The sequence below is a fragment of the Helianthus annuus genome, chromosome 16 (genome assembly GCF_002127325.2).
Source record: "Helianthus annuus cultivar XRQ/B chromosome 16, HanXRQr2.0-SUNRISE, whole genome shotgun sequence".
Lineage (NCBI taxonomy): Eukaryota > Viridiplantae > Streptophyta > Magnoliopsida > Asterales > Asteraceae > Helianthus > Helianthus annuus.
In genome coordinates, this window is record NC_035448.2 from 88,837,578 (window position 1) to 88,851,254 (window position 13,677).

The window sequence follows — 13,677 nt, forward strand, 5'->3', positions numbered from 1 at the left end:
ACAACAACGGGGGAAACAACAATAACAATGGCAACGAGGCAAGAGGTCGAGTTTTCATGTTAGGAGGAGGAGACGCAATGAACGCTAATTGAACTTATGACTTCTTTTTGGGGTTTTTCATTATTATGTTTCCGCTATTCGAACAAAGTTTGGTTTGAACATCAAATGTTTTGGGTTTTATGAATTATTTCAACTACTATATTTTATGATTGATGTGATAAATGGTTTGATATTATTGAACACACCCGCCGTATTTATGGACATTACGAACAGAGTGTGCAAACCCTACCTAGACAAAATGTTCTTGACTCCATCAACGACATTCTGATCTACTCCAAGAGTCAGGAGGAGCACGAGCAGCATCTTCGTCTTATTTTGGAACTCCTTCGGAAGGAACAGTTGTACGCCAAGCTTTCTAAATGCGACTTCTGGCTTCGTGAAGTCCACTTCTTAGGCCACGTAGTGAACAAGGATGGGATACATGTCGATCCATCCAAGGTAGATTCGATCCGAAACTGGCCTGCACCGCGTACACCGACAGAAATACGTCAATTCTTGGGTCTGGCAGGTTACTACAGACGGTTTATTAGAGACTTTTCAAAGATCGCGCAACCACTTACGCTACTGACACAGAAGGGTGTTACCTATCGCTGGGGAGAGCCCCAGGAGACTGCTTTTCAGCACCTAAAGGATAGACTTTGCAATGCACCTATCCTCTCATTGCCAGAGGGCACAGACGACTTCGTGGTTTATTGTGATGCATCCATTCGGGGACTGGGATGTGTGTTAATGCAGCGCGACAAGGTTATCGCTTACGCCTCTCGTCAACTCAAGGTTCACGAGCGCAACTACACGACGCACGATTTAGAGCTGGGAGCTGTTGTTTTCGCGCTTAAGATATGGCGACACTACCTGTACGGTACCAGGTGCACGATTTACACCGATCACAGGAGTCTCGAGCATATCCTTAAGCAGAAGGATTTGAATATGCGTCAACGACGATGGGTCGAGTTACTTAACGATTACGAATGCGCTATCAAGTATCATCCAGGCAAAGCCAATGTTGTGGCGGATGCCCTTAGTCGAAAGGACACTTTACCACGGCGCGTGCGAGCGCTACAGCTTACGATTCAGTCTAGCCTTCCTGCTCAGATACGAGCTGCTCAGACAGAAGCCCTGAAGCCCGAAAACGTCAAGGCTGAAGCCTTACGCGGCTCACGACAACAAATGGAACAAAAGGCGGACGGCGCCTACTATGTCACGGGCCGGATTTGGGTCCCTCTCTATGGCGGTTTACGCGAACTCGTAATGGACGAAGCACACAAGTCTCGCTACTCGGTACATCCAGGGTCGGATAAAATGTACCACGACATCAGCACTACATATTGGTGGCCTAGTATGAAGGCCCACATTGCTACGTACGTTGGAAAATGCTTGACCTGTGCGAGAGTCAAGGTCGAATATCAGAAACCAGCTGGCCTACTTCAACAGCCTACGATACCACAGTGGAAATGGGAAGAAATTTCCATGGACTTTGTTACAGGCCTACCGAGATCTCAGCGTGGGAACGACACAATATGGGTGATCGTGGATCGACTCACCAAGTCTGCACACTTCCTGGCTATTAAGGAAACGGATAAGTTCTCCACTCTCGCAGATATCTACCTCAAGGAAGTTGTTTCGAGGCACGGGGTGCCCATTTCTATTATTTCGGATCGGGATGCACGATTCACGTCAGAACTACGGCATGCGATGCACAAAGCGTTTGGCTCACGTTTAGACATGAGCACAGCATATCACCCTCAGACGGATGGGCAGTCTGAGCGAACTATTCAAGACATGCTTCGAGCGTGTGTTATTGATTTCGGCAACGGCTGGGAAAAGCACCTCCCTTTAGTGGAGTTTTCGTACAATAACAGTTATCACACCAGCATTCAAGCCGCTCCATTCGAGGCATTCTACGGACGTAAATGCCGGTCACCTCTCTGTTGGGCAGAGGTGGGGGATAGTCGAATTACGGGTCCAGAGATTGTAGTGGACGCTATAGAAAAGATTGCACAGATACGACAACGCATGACGGCAGCACGCGACCGTCAGAAAGCCTACGCGGGCAAGCGTAGCAAGCCTTGGAATTTCAGGTCGGGGACCGGGTTTTATTGAAAGTCTCACCCTGGAAGGGTGTGGTTCGATTTAGTAAACGAGGCAAACTCAATCCACGGTATGTTGGACCATTTGAAATCACTGAAGGAATAGGCCCAGTAGCCTACAGACTGAACCTACCAACTGAACTCGGTGCAGTTCACTATGTATTTCACGTGTCGAATCTGAAGAAGTGTCTGTCAGATAAGACCCTCATAGTTCCTTTAAGGAACTGACTATCGACGAGCGGTTGCAGTTCGTCGAGGAACCAGTTGAAATCACGGACCGGGATGCTAAGGTCCTCAAACACGAGAGAATCCCTCTTGTTCGAGTTCGTTGGAACTCCCGACGTGGCCCAGAGTACACCTGGGAACGCGAAGATCAAATGACAGAAAAGTATCCCCAGTTATCCGAAAACCATGCAACCACTACTGAGGCTGAAGCTACGACTACTGAATTTCGGGACGAAATTCCAAATCAACGGGGGGATGATGTGACACCCCAGGGAAAAACCAGTGAATAATACAGCTTACCTAGCTTCCTCAGTGAGTGCGTACCAAATTTCGGGACGAAATTTCTTTCAAGTTGGGGATAATGTGACAACTTGAGTTTCTGACTTTCACTTTCGCATTTAATGCGCGTTGACTTTGACTGTCTAGCTGTTTGAATTATGGATTTGTAATTGTACTCGTTGTGTTTTAATGAGACATATCGTCATTGTGCCTATATGTGATTACTTGCTATAATAGAAAATAATATTGGAATTATTATTAGAATTATTATTAAACACTTAGTCTAGATCGAAACATAGTTCGAAGGATTCGAAGGACTCGAAGGACCACGAAACATATCCTTCGAGCACGAAACATATCCTTCGACATCATTCGGCCCGAAGAATCACGAAACATATCCTTCGATATGTTTCGGCCCAGTCATTTTAAATGGGCTTGGCCCATTACTGTGAAATGTTATATACGAAACACATGCATAGTCGGCAGTTTTTTTTTGAGAAAAACCCTAGAACACTTTTAATTTGTGACGGCAACCACAACCCTTACGGAGACTTTGCTGATCAATTCTTTTGCTTACTATCCCGGACGTGATTAATTAACTGTGAGCACTTATTTAGCATACCGAGCAAACCAAGGTGAGTTCACACTCTTACCAAGGCATGGGGTTCCCGGGGTTGGGAATGGGATTGGAAGGTTGATTAGATACTCTATTGACACTATGACTAGACTACCACATCACTATCCTCGGTTGTGAAGGATACCTATAGTTACGAGTAGTCTAGTGGTTAGGAAACGTGGAACACCACCACAGGAAACGTGGAACACCACCACAGGAAACGTGGAACACCACCACAGGAAACGTGGAACACCACCACAGGAAACGTGGAACACCACCACAGGAAACGTGGAACACCACCACAGGAAATGTGGAACACCACCACCAGTAACGTGGAACACCACCACCAATAGAACATACAATCGGCCCAGTAGAGCCACTTGTTGCAAACGAACTTACTATTACGCATTTACTTTCTGTGAACTCGCTCAACTAGTTTGTTGATCATTCTGTTACATGCCTTGCAGATCGTTAGGTACTTGGAGCTTGCACACGGAGGAGCTGGTCGTTGTGGGGCTTGGATCGTGATCACCTTGTTAAACACTTTTGATGTCTGATACTTATTTGCTATGGGTTTTACAATAATACGCTTCCGCTAAACAATGTTAACTTACTTATGTTTTGGAAACACCTTTCATATGGAAATGGTTTGGATTATAATGTGATTACTTTTACTTTATACAATGTTCTGTATGATTGGTGGCTTGATCCTGGTCAGTCACGCTCCCAAGCGGTGATACTCCGCAGGTGGATTTTTGGGGGTGTGACAATGATAATGCTAGGTAATAACAAATCACTGGATACATATGATTATCAGTTACAGTTATCTATGATGTGTTGAGTAGGGTGATGTGATTAATACGAAACTTGATAACCTGTTGATTGTAAGAATGATTGTGTTTGCACATGAACTTAATGATCAACTAGATCATGATAGGCGATAGAATAATTACTTGAATCATATGCCGTGTTTGACTATAGACCTTTGGTAACATACAAAAACAAATGAATCCAACACCTTGTCTGACAACAATGATACATGATTGGACCAAATAATTGATAGTGGGCTGATTACATGTGAATTGACAGAATGATTTATGTTATGTATGCACATGCCATCCATTAGTTATAATTGATTTCATTATATTAATTGTCACACCCCTCCAAAGCCCCACCCCGCCTTGGAGGCGTGACATGCCCAGGATCATAGCCACCAATCATATTGAACAAGCATGTAGTTTATTTATAAAACACAATACAATTGGTGTCAAAACATAGGTTGAGTTTACAGCGGAAGCAAAACATAAGTTTAATATAAGTTTTTCCCACAACGACCACGCCTCCCAGTGCAACATCCTTAAGCTAGGGACCTAACGACCTGCAAGGCATGTAATAACGAGTCAACAACAAAGTTGAGTGAATTCACGGTTGGTTCACTGGCTTACTAGCCCGTATCGCGGTCTCCCAGACATGTGTGCGAAGGTTAGTATCCGTATCGCGTCGCATCGCGGCCCTACAGGCATGTGTGCCAAGATTAGTGGAGTGGCATCCTACCTCTGGAGGATGGCCGTGCCTTGTAGAAAGTTCGTGAACTCACCTTTGCTTTTGCTTTGCTCGGTTTGCTTATCTTCTTTGATTGTAAGGGTATAGGATAGAGTTTAGCCTACTGATAAGCCTAATAATCTAATGCACTCGAAATTAGGTAAATAACCAATACAGCATTTACGACAATTCACGAGATTAAACCCTCACAATGATTAACAAAGTGCAATACTTAACAATTCAGTGGATTCACAACGAATAACAGAGCATAGTCCGAAATTGGATAATACTCAAATATTCAAGTCGAAATCACGACGAATCAATAAAGTATCAGCCCAATTTGAGCAGCACTTAATCATACGTTGGATAGTTTCAATCGATCGGACGTTGAATCGTAATAGCGATCGAATTATTACCCTGATTCGTAGCAGCACTTCGTGAATCGTGTGTGTTAATTGTAGTATTTCGACTATAACTCAGCATAGAATTGGAATTTCTATGACGTTTCAGAGCCAGAAATCCAGTGCCAATGTTCTGTATTTATACAACGATTTTGAACTGCTTACGGACCGTAAGCATTCTCCCTTACGGTCCGTAAGGGACACCTCATTCTTATAGTGTTGCCACGCGTAGGACTAGCCTAGCTGAGTCGACGGTTTTGACCAATCAGATTTCTACAACGAGTTATGTGGATAATCATCAAGTAGGAAATACCCCCCCTGAGTTTTAGGGGCCCTGATCCTAATTCTGATTGTTCTGAAACTTTCAGGGTTTGTGCAGAATCACATGGGGATCTTAATTAGGGTTTCCTATTAGACTAATAAATAGGACTTTTAGTGAGAGTTGCTACATTCTCCCCTCCTTATAGAAATCTCGTCCTCGAGATTTATTGGAATAAGTTAGGATACTAGTACTATGCTTCGAGAAACTTAACCTTTCTGTCTTCTATATAAAGTGGTTTCTCAACTAATCTTTCAATTTTTCATTCACTTATATGTCTTGAAGAGGTACTATCAGCTATTCGTCAGATAGATATTTCTTAAAGTTGGATACATGAAATACTTAGGGAGGACTTAACCTTAGCCATAACACTTAAAATAAATATTATAGAACATCGTAAAGTATTGAGTCTTGCACTTGGAGAGAAGCATCGTTGCGGATTACTGTACCGGTTATAGTCTGGTTTTATCAAAAAGCTTTTTTTTTTCCTTTTTAAAACCAAGTTCACTATAACCAATGGCTCTGATACCACTCTGTCACACCCCTCCAAAGCCCCACCCCGCCTTGGAGGCGTGACATGACTAGGATCATAGCCACCAATCATATTGAACAAGCATGTAGTTTATTTATAAAACACAATACAATTGGTGTCAAAACATAGGTTGAGTTTACAGCGGAAGCAAAACATAAGTTTAATATAAGTTTTTCCCACAACGACCACGCCTCCCAGTGCAACCTCCTTAAGCTAGGGACCTAACGACCTGCAAGGCATGTAACAACGAGTCAACAACAAAGTTGAGTGAATTCACGGTTGGTTTGCTGGCTTACTAGCCCGTATCGCGGTCTCCCAGACATGTGTGCGAAGGTTAGTATCCGTATCGCGTCGCATCGCGGCCCTACAGGCATGTGTGCGAAGATTAGTGGAGTGGCATCCTACCTCTGGAGGATGGCCATGCCTTGTAGAAAGTTCGTGAACTCACCTTTGCTTTTGCTTTGCTCGGTTTGCTTATCTTCTTTGATTGTAAGGGTATAGGATAGAGTTTAGCCTACTGATAAGCCTAATAATCTAATGCACACGAAATTAGGTAAATAACCAATACAGCATTTACGACAATTCACGAGATTAAACCCTCACAACGATTAACAAAGTGCAATACTTAACAATTCAGCGGATTCACAACGAATAACAGAGCATAGTCCGAAATTGGATAATACTCAAATATTCAAGTCGAAATCACGACGAATCAATAAAGTATCAGCTCAATTTGAGCAGCACTTAATCATACGTTGGATAGTTTCAATCGATCGGACGTTGAATCGTAATAGCGATCGAATTATTACCCTGATTCGTAGCAGCACTTCGTGAATCGTGTGTGTTAATTGTAGTATTTCGACTATAACTCAGCATAGAATTGGAATTTCTATGACGTTTCAGAGCCAGAAATCGAGTGCCAATGTTCTGTATTTTTACACCGATTTTGAACTGCTTACGGACCGTAAGCATTCTCCCTTACGGTCCGTAAGGGACACCTCATTCTTATAGTGTTTCCACGCGTAGGACTAGCCTAGCTGAGTCGACGGTTTTGACCAATCAGATTTCTACAACGAGTTATGTGGATAATCATCAAGTAGGAAATACCCCCCTGAGTTTTAGGGGCCCTGATCCTAATTCTGATTGTTCTGAAACTTTCAGGGTTTGTGCAGAATCACCTGGGGATCTTAATTAGGGTTTCCTATTAGACTAATAAATAGGACTTTTAGTGAGAGTTGCTACATTAATGTTGGAAATAAAGAATATGAATGTACTAAATATAGCTACTGAATTGAGTTCATGTGGGACCGATGATCACATGGGGTTATATAAATTAGTACAAATTAGATTGAAGTCATTTGATTTGTTATGTTAAATCGGTTGCAACATGGGTTGGAGAAATGGTTATGGGTTCGCACATAGGTGACCAGCCCACCAACACAAAAGTGGATCTATACACGTGGGCTTGAATTAAAGAATACCCATTCTGGGTTGTGGTGCACGGCTGGTTCGCTTTGGGCTCGGAAACAATGTGTAACCGCCTAGTTGTTAGGCCGGTTGGGCTGACTGCGAACCAAACCGAACTCGGGCCGACCCCTTTTTGCATTGGGCCGGTCCAGCTTGTAGACACTAAGAATCTTCATATATTAGTTACACATTTGAATCGGTTGTTTGTGTATTCATGAAACATGTTAACTCGGAGTTATGCGTAGATGGAAATAGTAATTACGTGTCACACTCGAGACTAATTAACTGTATATTTACAAGGTGGATGCGTATAACTATATGTTCTTTGGTATACTATTTGTCTAATGTGATCGAAAGACACTTGGTTGATGTGCAACGTGACCCCAAACAGTATTGTAAACACGATGTGCGATGAATGATATGACACACTTAAATGAGTGTTGAAAATCTGAATCTAAGATATGAATCACTTCATGCGCTGAATGATTAGTACGTATTATGGAATTATATGCATAGCGTGCAATGTGTTGATTATGTGATATAAGTGTGCGGAAACTAATTGTTAATGGTAACAATACTAGGACTTGGTCGACTAACTGGGAATAAGTACTTAATTTTACCGAGCAAACCACAGGTGAGTTCACTACATTCGAGCATGCGTCCCAGTGGTTGGGGACAGTCAGTGGGTATCCCGTGGAGGGATAAGTCTTTTGGGTAAAAACGGGTATAATGGTTAATATTCTCACCTATCATTCTTGTAAGTCCCTTATGTTGTTACCTGGAGGGTAACGGGTATTAGTTGGTAGCGCTACTTAGGTTTGGCACCCTCACACCGCTCCTAGAGAGGACGGATGTGAACTAATGACCCAGTCGGGCCCAGTACTGGATAGGAGTACGTGGGAAAGGGCAGTCATGTACTTCAGGAGCCGTCTTGTTCGGAATTGAGATATTAACAATATTACTTGCATTGGTTATTGAACTGTTTTACATTCATCTGGTAACAAACGTTTTCTTAAACTGTGGACTCGCCGGCTTTGTCTGATACACTTGTTGCATGCTCACAGGTCGTTAGGTATCTTGGATTTGGAAACTTGCTGTCTGGAGGAGCAGGAGTGATCATGGGTTGACTGAAGGGACTCATGTGATTTTCTGTTATTATTACACAATGGTCATTGAACAATTTAACTATGGTTTATTATTTGCTTCCGCTGAACATTTTGGTTTTCGTAGAAACTTGTTGATGGTAATTTATTAATGGATGAGAACTTTACTTTGAAACTTGTATGGGTTCAATGTAATTAGTGGCTCTTTGTTGGTACGTCACACGCCTATCAGGGACACTCCCTAGAGGGTATTTTGGGGGTGTGACAGTTTGGTATCAGGGCCACTGGTTATAGTGAACTTGGTTTTAAAACGTTTTTATAAAACCAGACTTTAACCGAACAAGTTCTGAATACGACCATGACACTCAGCTCCAGACTGCAAGGTTCGTTTCTCGCTTACTCATTGTACTACATAACTAGTGAACACTTACGTATGATATTGCATGTGACTGCACGCTTAGCACAACAGTATAAATTGATGTACTACATGCATATGTTATGTGATTGATGGTGTGGTGTTTCCTTAGACATTCATGACTCCCGTTTTGTGATGTTCTTTGTTTGCTACTCGAGTTTGAGGAACTATTCGACATGAGTTAGGAGGAACTGAGATGAGCATGCAAATCACAATATTATTGTGGGTGCACACATAATAATAATGTGGGGTGCATGTGAGTCCCAGTGAGGCTTGACAAGTGAAGAAGGGGTTCTGCTCTGCTATTTGATCAATGTGAAACGTAACAAGTCTATAGGAGTCATAGCAGTGATTGTCTCCTACTCAAACGTGACCTTTTCACCTCTCTCTGAATCCTTTCGAATCTCGATGCTATCGAGTGTTACCTGAACACCCCTCTAAACGTCTAGCGAACTATGTAGAATGCTAGGTGCTAGTACGAACGTCCCTGAGTTGGATGGCCCAGCGTCAAATGATTGGACTATACTTTTCTCACTTATCTTTGTTTGCTGGAACTTAGCGTGTTGACGCCTTAGATCCCGAAGTGCGATCACTTCGGCAACACTCTCACGACATACCGTGTATTACTCAGTCGACTTGTAAGAACGATAGACAAGAGGGTAAACGTAGTAGCTTACCGACTTCAGCGTTTGAACGACCCTAGTTACCGGAAACGAACAACAGCGATTTGACTCCAATCGAATCCTTAACCCCAGCCAGCGACTCATGGGAGTCGACTCTTACGAACCAATTGGGACAAAGTCGATGACGATTGACTGTAGGGCGGACTGTGTAACCGCCCGCACCATGAGTAGTGCCTTAGGACGTGGCACGAAAGGTGAAAAGATGGACCTTGTTGGTGAAAGGACGCATGACACCGTTGCAGGTAACAATATTAGAGGCAATAGTCGCAGCAACATCAAGATACTCGTACTCGTAACCAATAGTATGGAAATGGAGGTGCCAACAACATGGATTGGCCATTGTTAAACCAAGATGACAACAACCAAGGAAACGATGGCAGTACTGGAAATTCTCGCAACGAGTACAACAACATGAGAAATGATGATCATGGAGGGACAATTAGGATTGGCGTGGGGGACGTCAGGCAATATAAAAACATGGTAACTTGTATGGTAGCTGATCGCTTTGTCTCTTTTCTGTTTGACCCTGATGTTTCCTGAAACCGAACCTGTTATGGAGTCGGCAGATGGCAAGTTAATCGAAACCTCATATGTTCGTTGGGCTGCAAACTCAACCTTGTGAGACCAGTGTTCGACATCGACCTTCCTTTTTCCTATCTTTGATGGTTTCGATGCAGTAGTTAGTGTTGGTTGGTTATCTGGATATATCGCGCAGACGTACCCTGTGAGAAGAAATTTAGCGTCGATATATGCTCTAAAGTACCCGAGTGGTGTAAAGATTAGCATCATGTCAGTAATGACAGTCCCAAAAGTGTCTATGGAGGGATTACCCCGCTGTATTAGCAACTATTTCTGATGATAAGACCAAGGAAAATAGGATCGAGGGTCCACCAATTGTCGTGACTCATCTCAATGTGCTATTCGAGGAACTTTCAGGTCTACTACCACGACTGTTAGTCAGAATCTTAGTTGATCTCGCATCAGAGGCAGCTCCGAATACTCATACTCTTACCGTCTTGCACCAGGAGGGTTGCATGAACTGTATAAGCTACTACGAGAACTGTTGGACAAAAGTTTGGTCGGACCTAATTCTCACTTTGGGAAGCCCCAGTTATATCCGTGAAGATAAGCCTTTTTGTGTGTGTGTACCGATTATCGAGAACTCATCGAGACGACGTTGAGAACCGTTTGCCTCGACCATGTATCGACAACCGGTCGACTAGTTACAAGGGACGAGCTTTCATTCGAGGATTAATTTACGAGCGAACTATTATCAGATGGAAGTCCAAGGGAAGAATGTTCTTAAAGAAGCTTAACAGACGCAATTCGGCCATACTACTTTGTATTCCATGACCTTTAGGGTAATCATCACACCAGCAGCTTCATGGATCATGTGAACCGACCATGCTATTGGGTGACATTTTGAATCCTTTCCAAGAGGAAAGAACATCATGGGCAACTTTTTATCCTATTTGAGAGCTCCTGAGGGAGGAGCCACATCGCGCGAAGTCTTGATAAATGTAACTTCTGGATTCGAGAGGTACCTTTTTGGGTAATATAATCAACAAAGTGGGGATGCACGTGGATATCGCCAAGACCCGTTTTGGTTGGAAACTGATCGACACTAAAGAGTCCTTTGAGGATACAACGATTACTTGGTTCCGCTTGATATTATTGCAGATTAATCACAGGAATTTCGAAGGTCGCGTAGCCTAAATCTCTTTAGCACAGCCGGGTGCTGTGTTCGTGAAAGACAGAACGGGAAGACGTCTTTTCAGCTTTTGAATCCTAACTCTGCAATGCACTGAGCATCGTTTTTACCCGAGGGCGCAGGTGATTCAGTGGTATATCATTATGGTTTGAATCAGAGTCCCAGTTACACGTCGACGCAACACAAGAGAGTGATGACTTACGTAATGGAGTTACAAAGAGGAACTGCACGACACACAACCGGTGGTGGAAACCGTGGTCTTGGGATTTACTTGGAGGCATTACTTGGACGGTACCGAATGCGTTACTTAGACCGATCACAAGGGCCTCCCGTGTACCCTGGTTTCAAAAGAGCTAAATCAATAAACGACATCATTGGATGGAACATTTGGGAGGATTACGACTGTGGAACTTGAACGTGTTAAGCTTTGTAGCTCACCATCGACTCTAACTCACCTGATCAGATTCGCTCTGTTCAAGCTGGAGAACTAAAGGGAAAGAATTTTCGAGACAAACCCATACGGGGCGTGGGGAAGCAACCTTAGCAGGCTGAACGATATCCGCTTCCTCATGGAACGAATGTGGATCTCACTATACAGTAACTGTAGGAAATTTGGGTTGAGCAAAGTACCCCGGCTGCGATATTCTAGTAAGTCTTGTACTGGTAATCGGGCAGGAGGGCCCACCTAGCTACGTAAGTGAATGTTGGTTGACTTGTGGGAAAGTCAAGGTGATGTATTAGCAACCAGAAACACTCATATGGAAACGAGAACAGACTGACATGGATTTTATCACTGGGCTACCTAGAACTCGAACCGAAAATGTTATCACCTGGGTGATCGTTGATTGTCTCATATTAATAGCACACTTTCTTGCAATCAAGGAAACTGACGAGTCTTCACAGCTGTAAATGAACCTCTGAGAGAGGCGACTTTTAGGCACGAGGTGCCAACTCCTGTTACCTACGATTGCGAACTATATATATCATTCATGATAGACAATACACCACATCCTTGGCTCACGTCTAGATATAAGCATTATTTATCACTAAAGGACAACCGGACGGAGTAACGGACCATTCTGATGCATAAAGACATGTCGCGAGCATGTGCGTGAATGACTCTAGTAAACCTTTGGAAGGACACTTATCTATGGTTGAGCTCCACTGCAGTCGTTACCGTTTTAGTATGCATACAACTCTGCTTGGGGCACGCATGAATTGTAACGCTAATCTCCCTGTTGGTTTAAGGTGGGTGACAACTTAATCACAGATCCAGGACTGATACCCGAAACTCTTGAAGATTGCTTAGAACGGAAACTGTTTGACGGTAATGCATGACGATCAGGAAAAACTGATAAGCGTAGGAAACACTAGGAGTTCGCTGTAGGCGAACGTGTCATAATCAAAAGTCTCACCCTGGGAGGGCGCGGCACACTATGGAAAACGTGGCAAGCTTAGTTTGTGATGCATTGGGACATTCAGATTTCTGAAACGAATCGATGACATGGCTCACAACCTCGAATTAACTGACGAATTGGATAACGTTCGCGATGGTATTTATACCTTGAATCTAAGGCAATGGTTGTACGATGAAACACTTGTAATATGTTTACCAGAGTCCAAGGTTATCTGACCAGTTGTATTTATCAGGGGATCTATCGAAAGCATGGACCAAGAAGTCAAGGTTCCTTTGCATAGTTCGTATGACAATCGTGAGGGTTCGTTGAAACTCAAGACGTGAACGGGAGCTCGCGTGGGAACGTAAAGATCTGTTAAAGTTCTAATATCCTCAATTGTTCAGGTGGTGGAACCAAATTGTGTGATCGTTAGCGAATTTCGAGACGAAATTCCCTTTCAAGTTGGGGATGATGTGGTACCCGAGAAAATCCACAGTCATCCTGATTTAACACCTTGCTGCTAGGGGTTACTTGTCTTGGATTACTCATCAAATTTCGGGACAAAATTTCTTTCAAGATGGGGATGATGTGACAACCCGAGTTTTCAAGGTCCTTACTTGACACATTACTTGTTTGTATGATTATTGTGCACGTTTGTTATGTGGTTAATACACCATGACATTGTGTTATTGTTTGGTTAAGTTACGAAATAACTGTTCTGAGTCTATGAACTTAATGCATGCACCCACTAGCTCGGCGAAACACGGCCCAAGTCACCACGAAACATAGAGTTTCGTCACTCACAAGTCACCCGACGAAACCTGGAGTTTCGTCACCCAC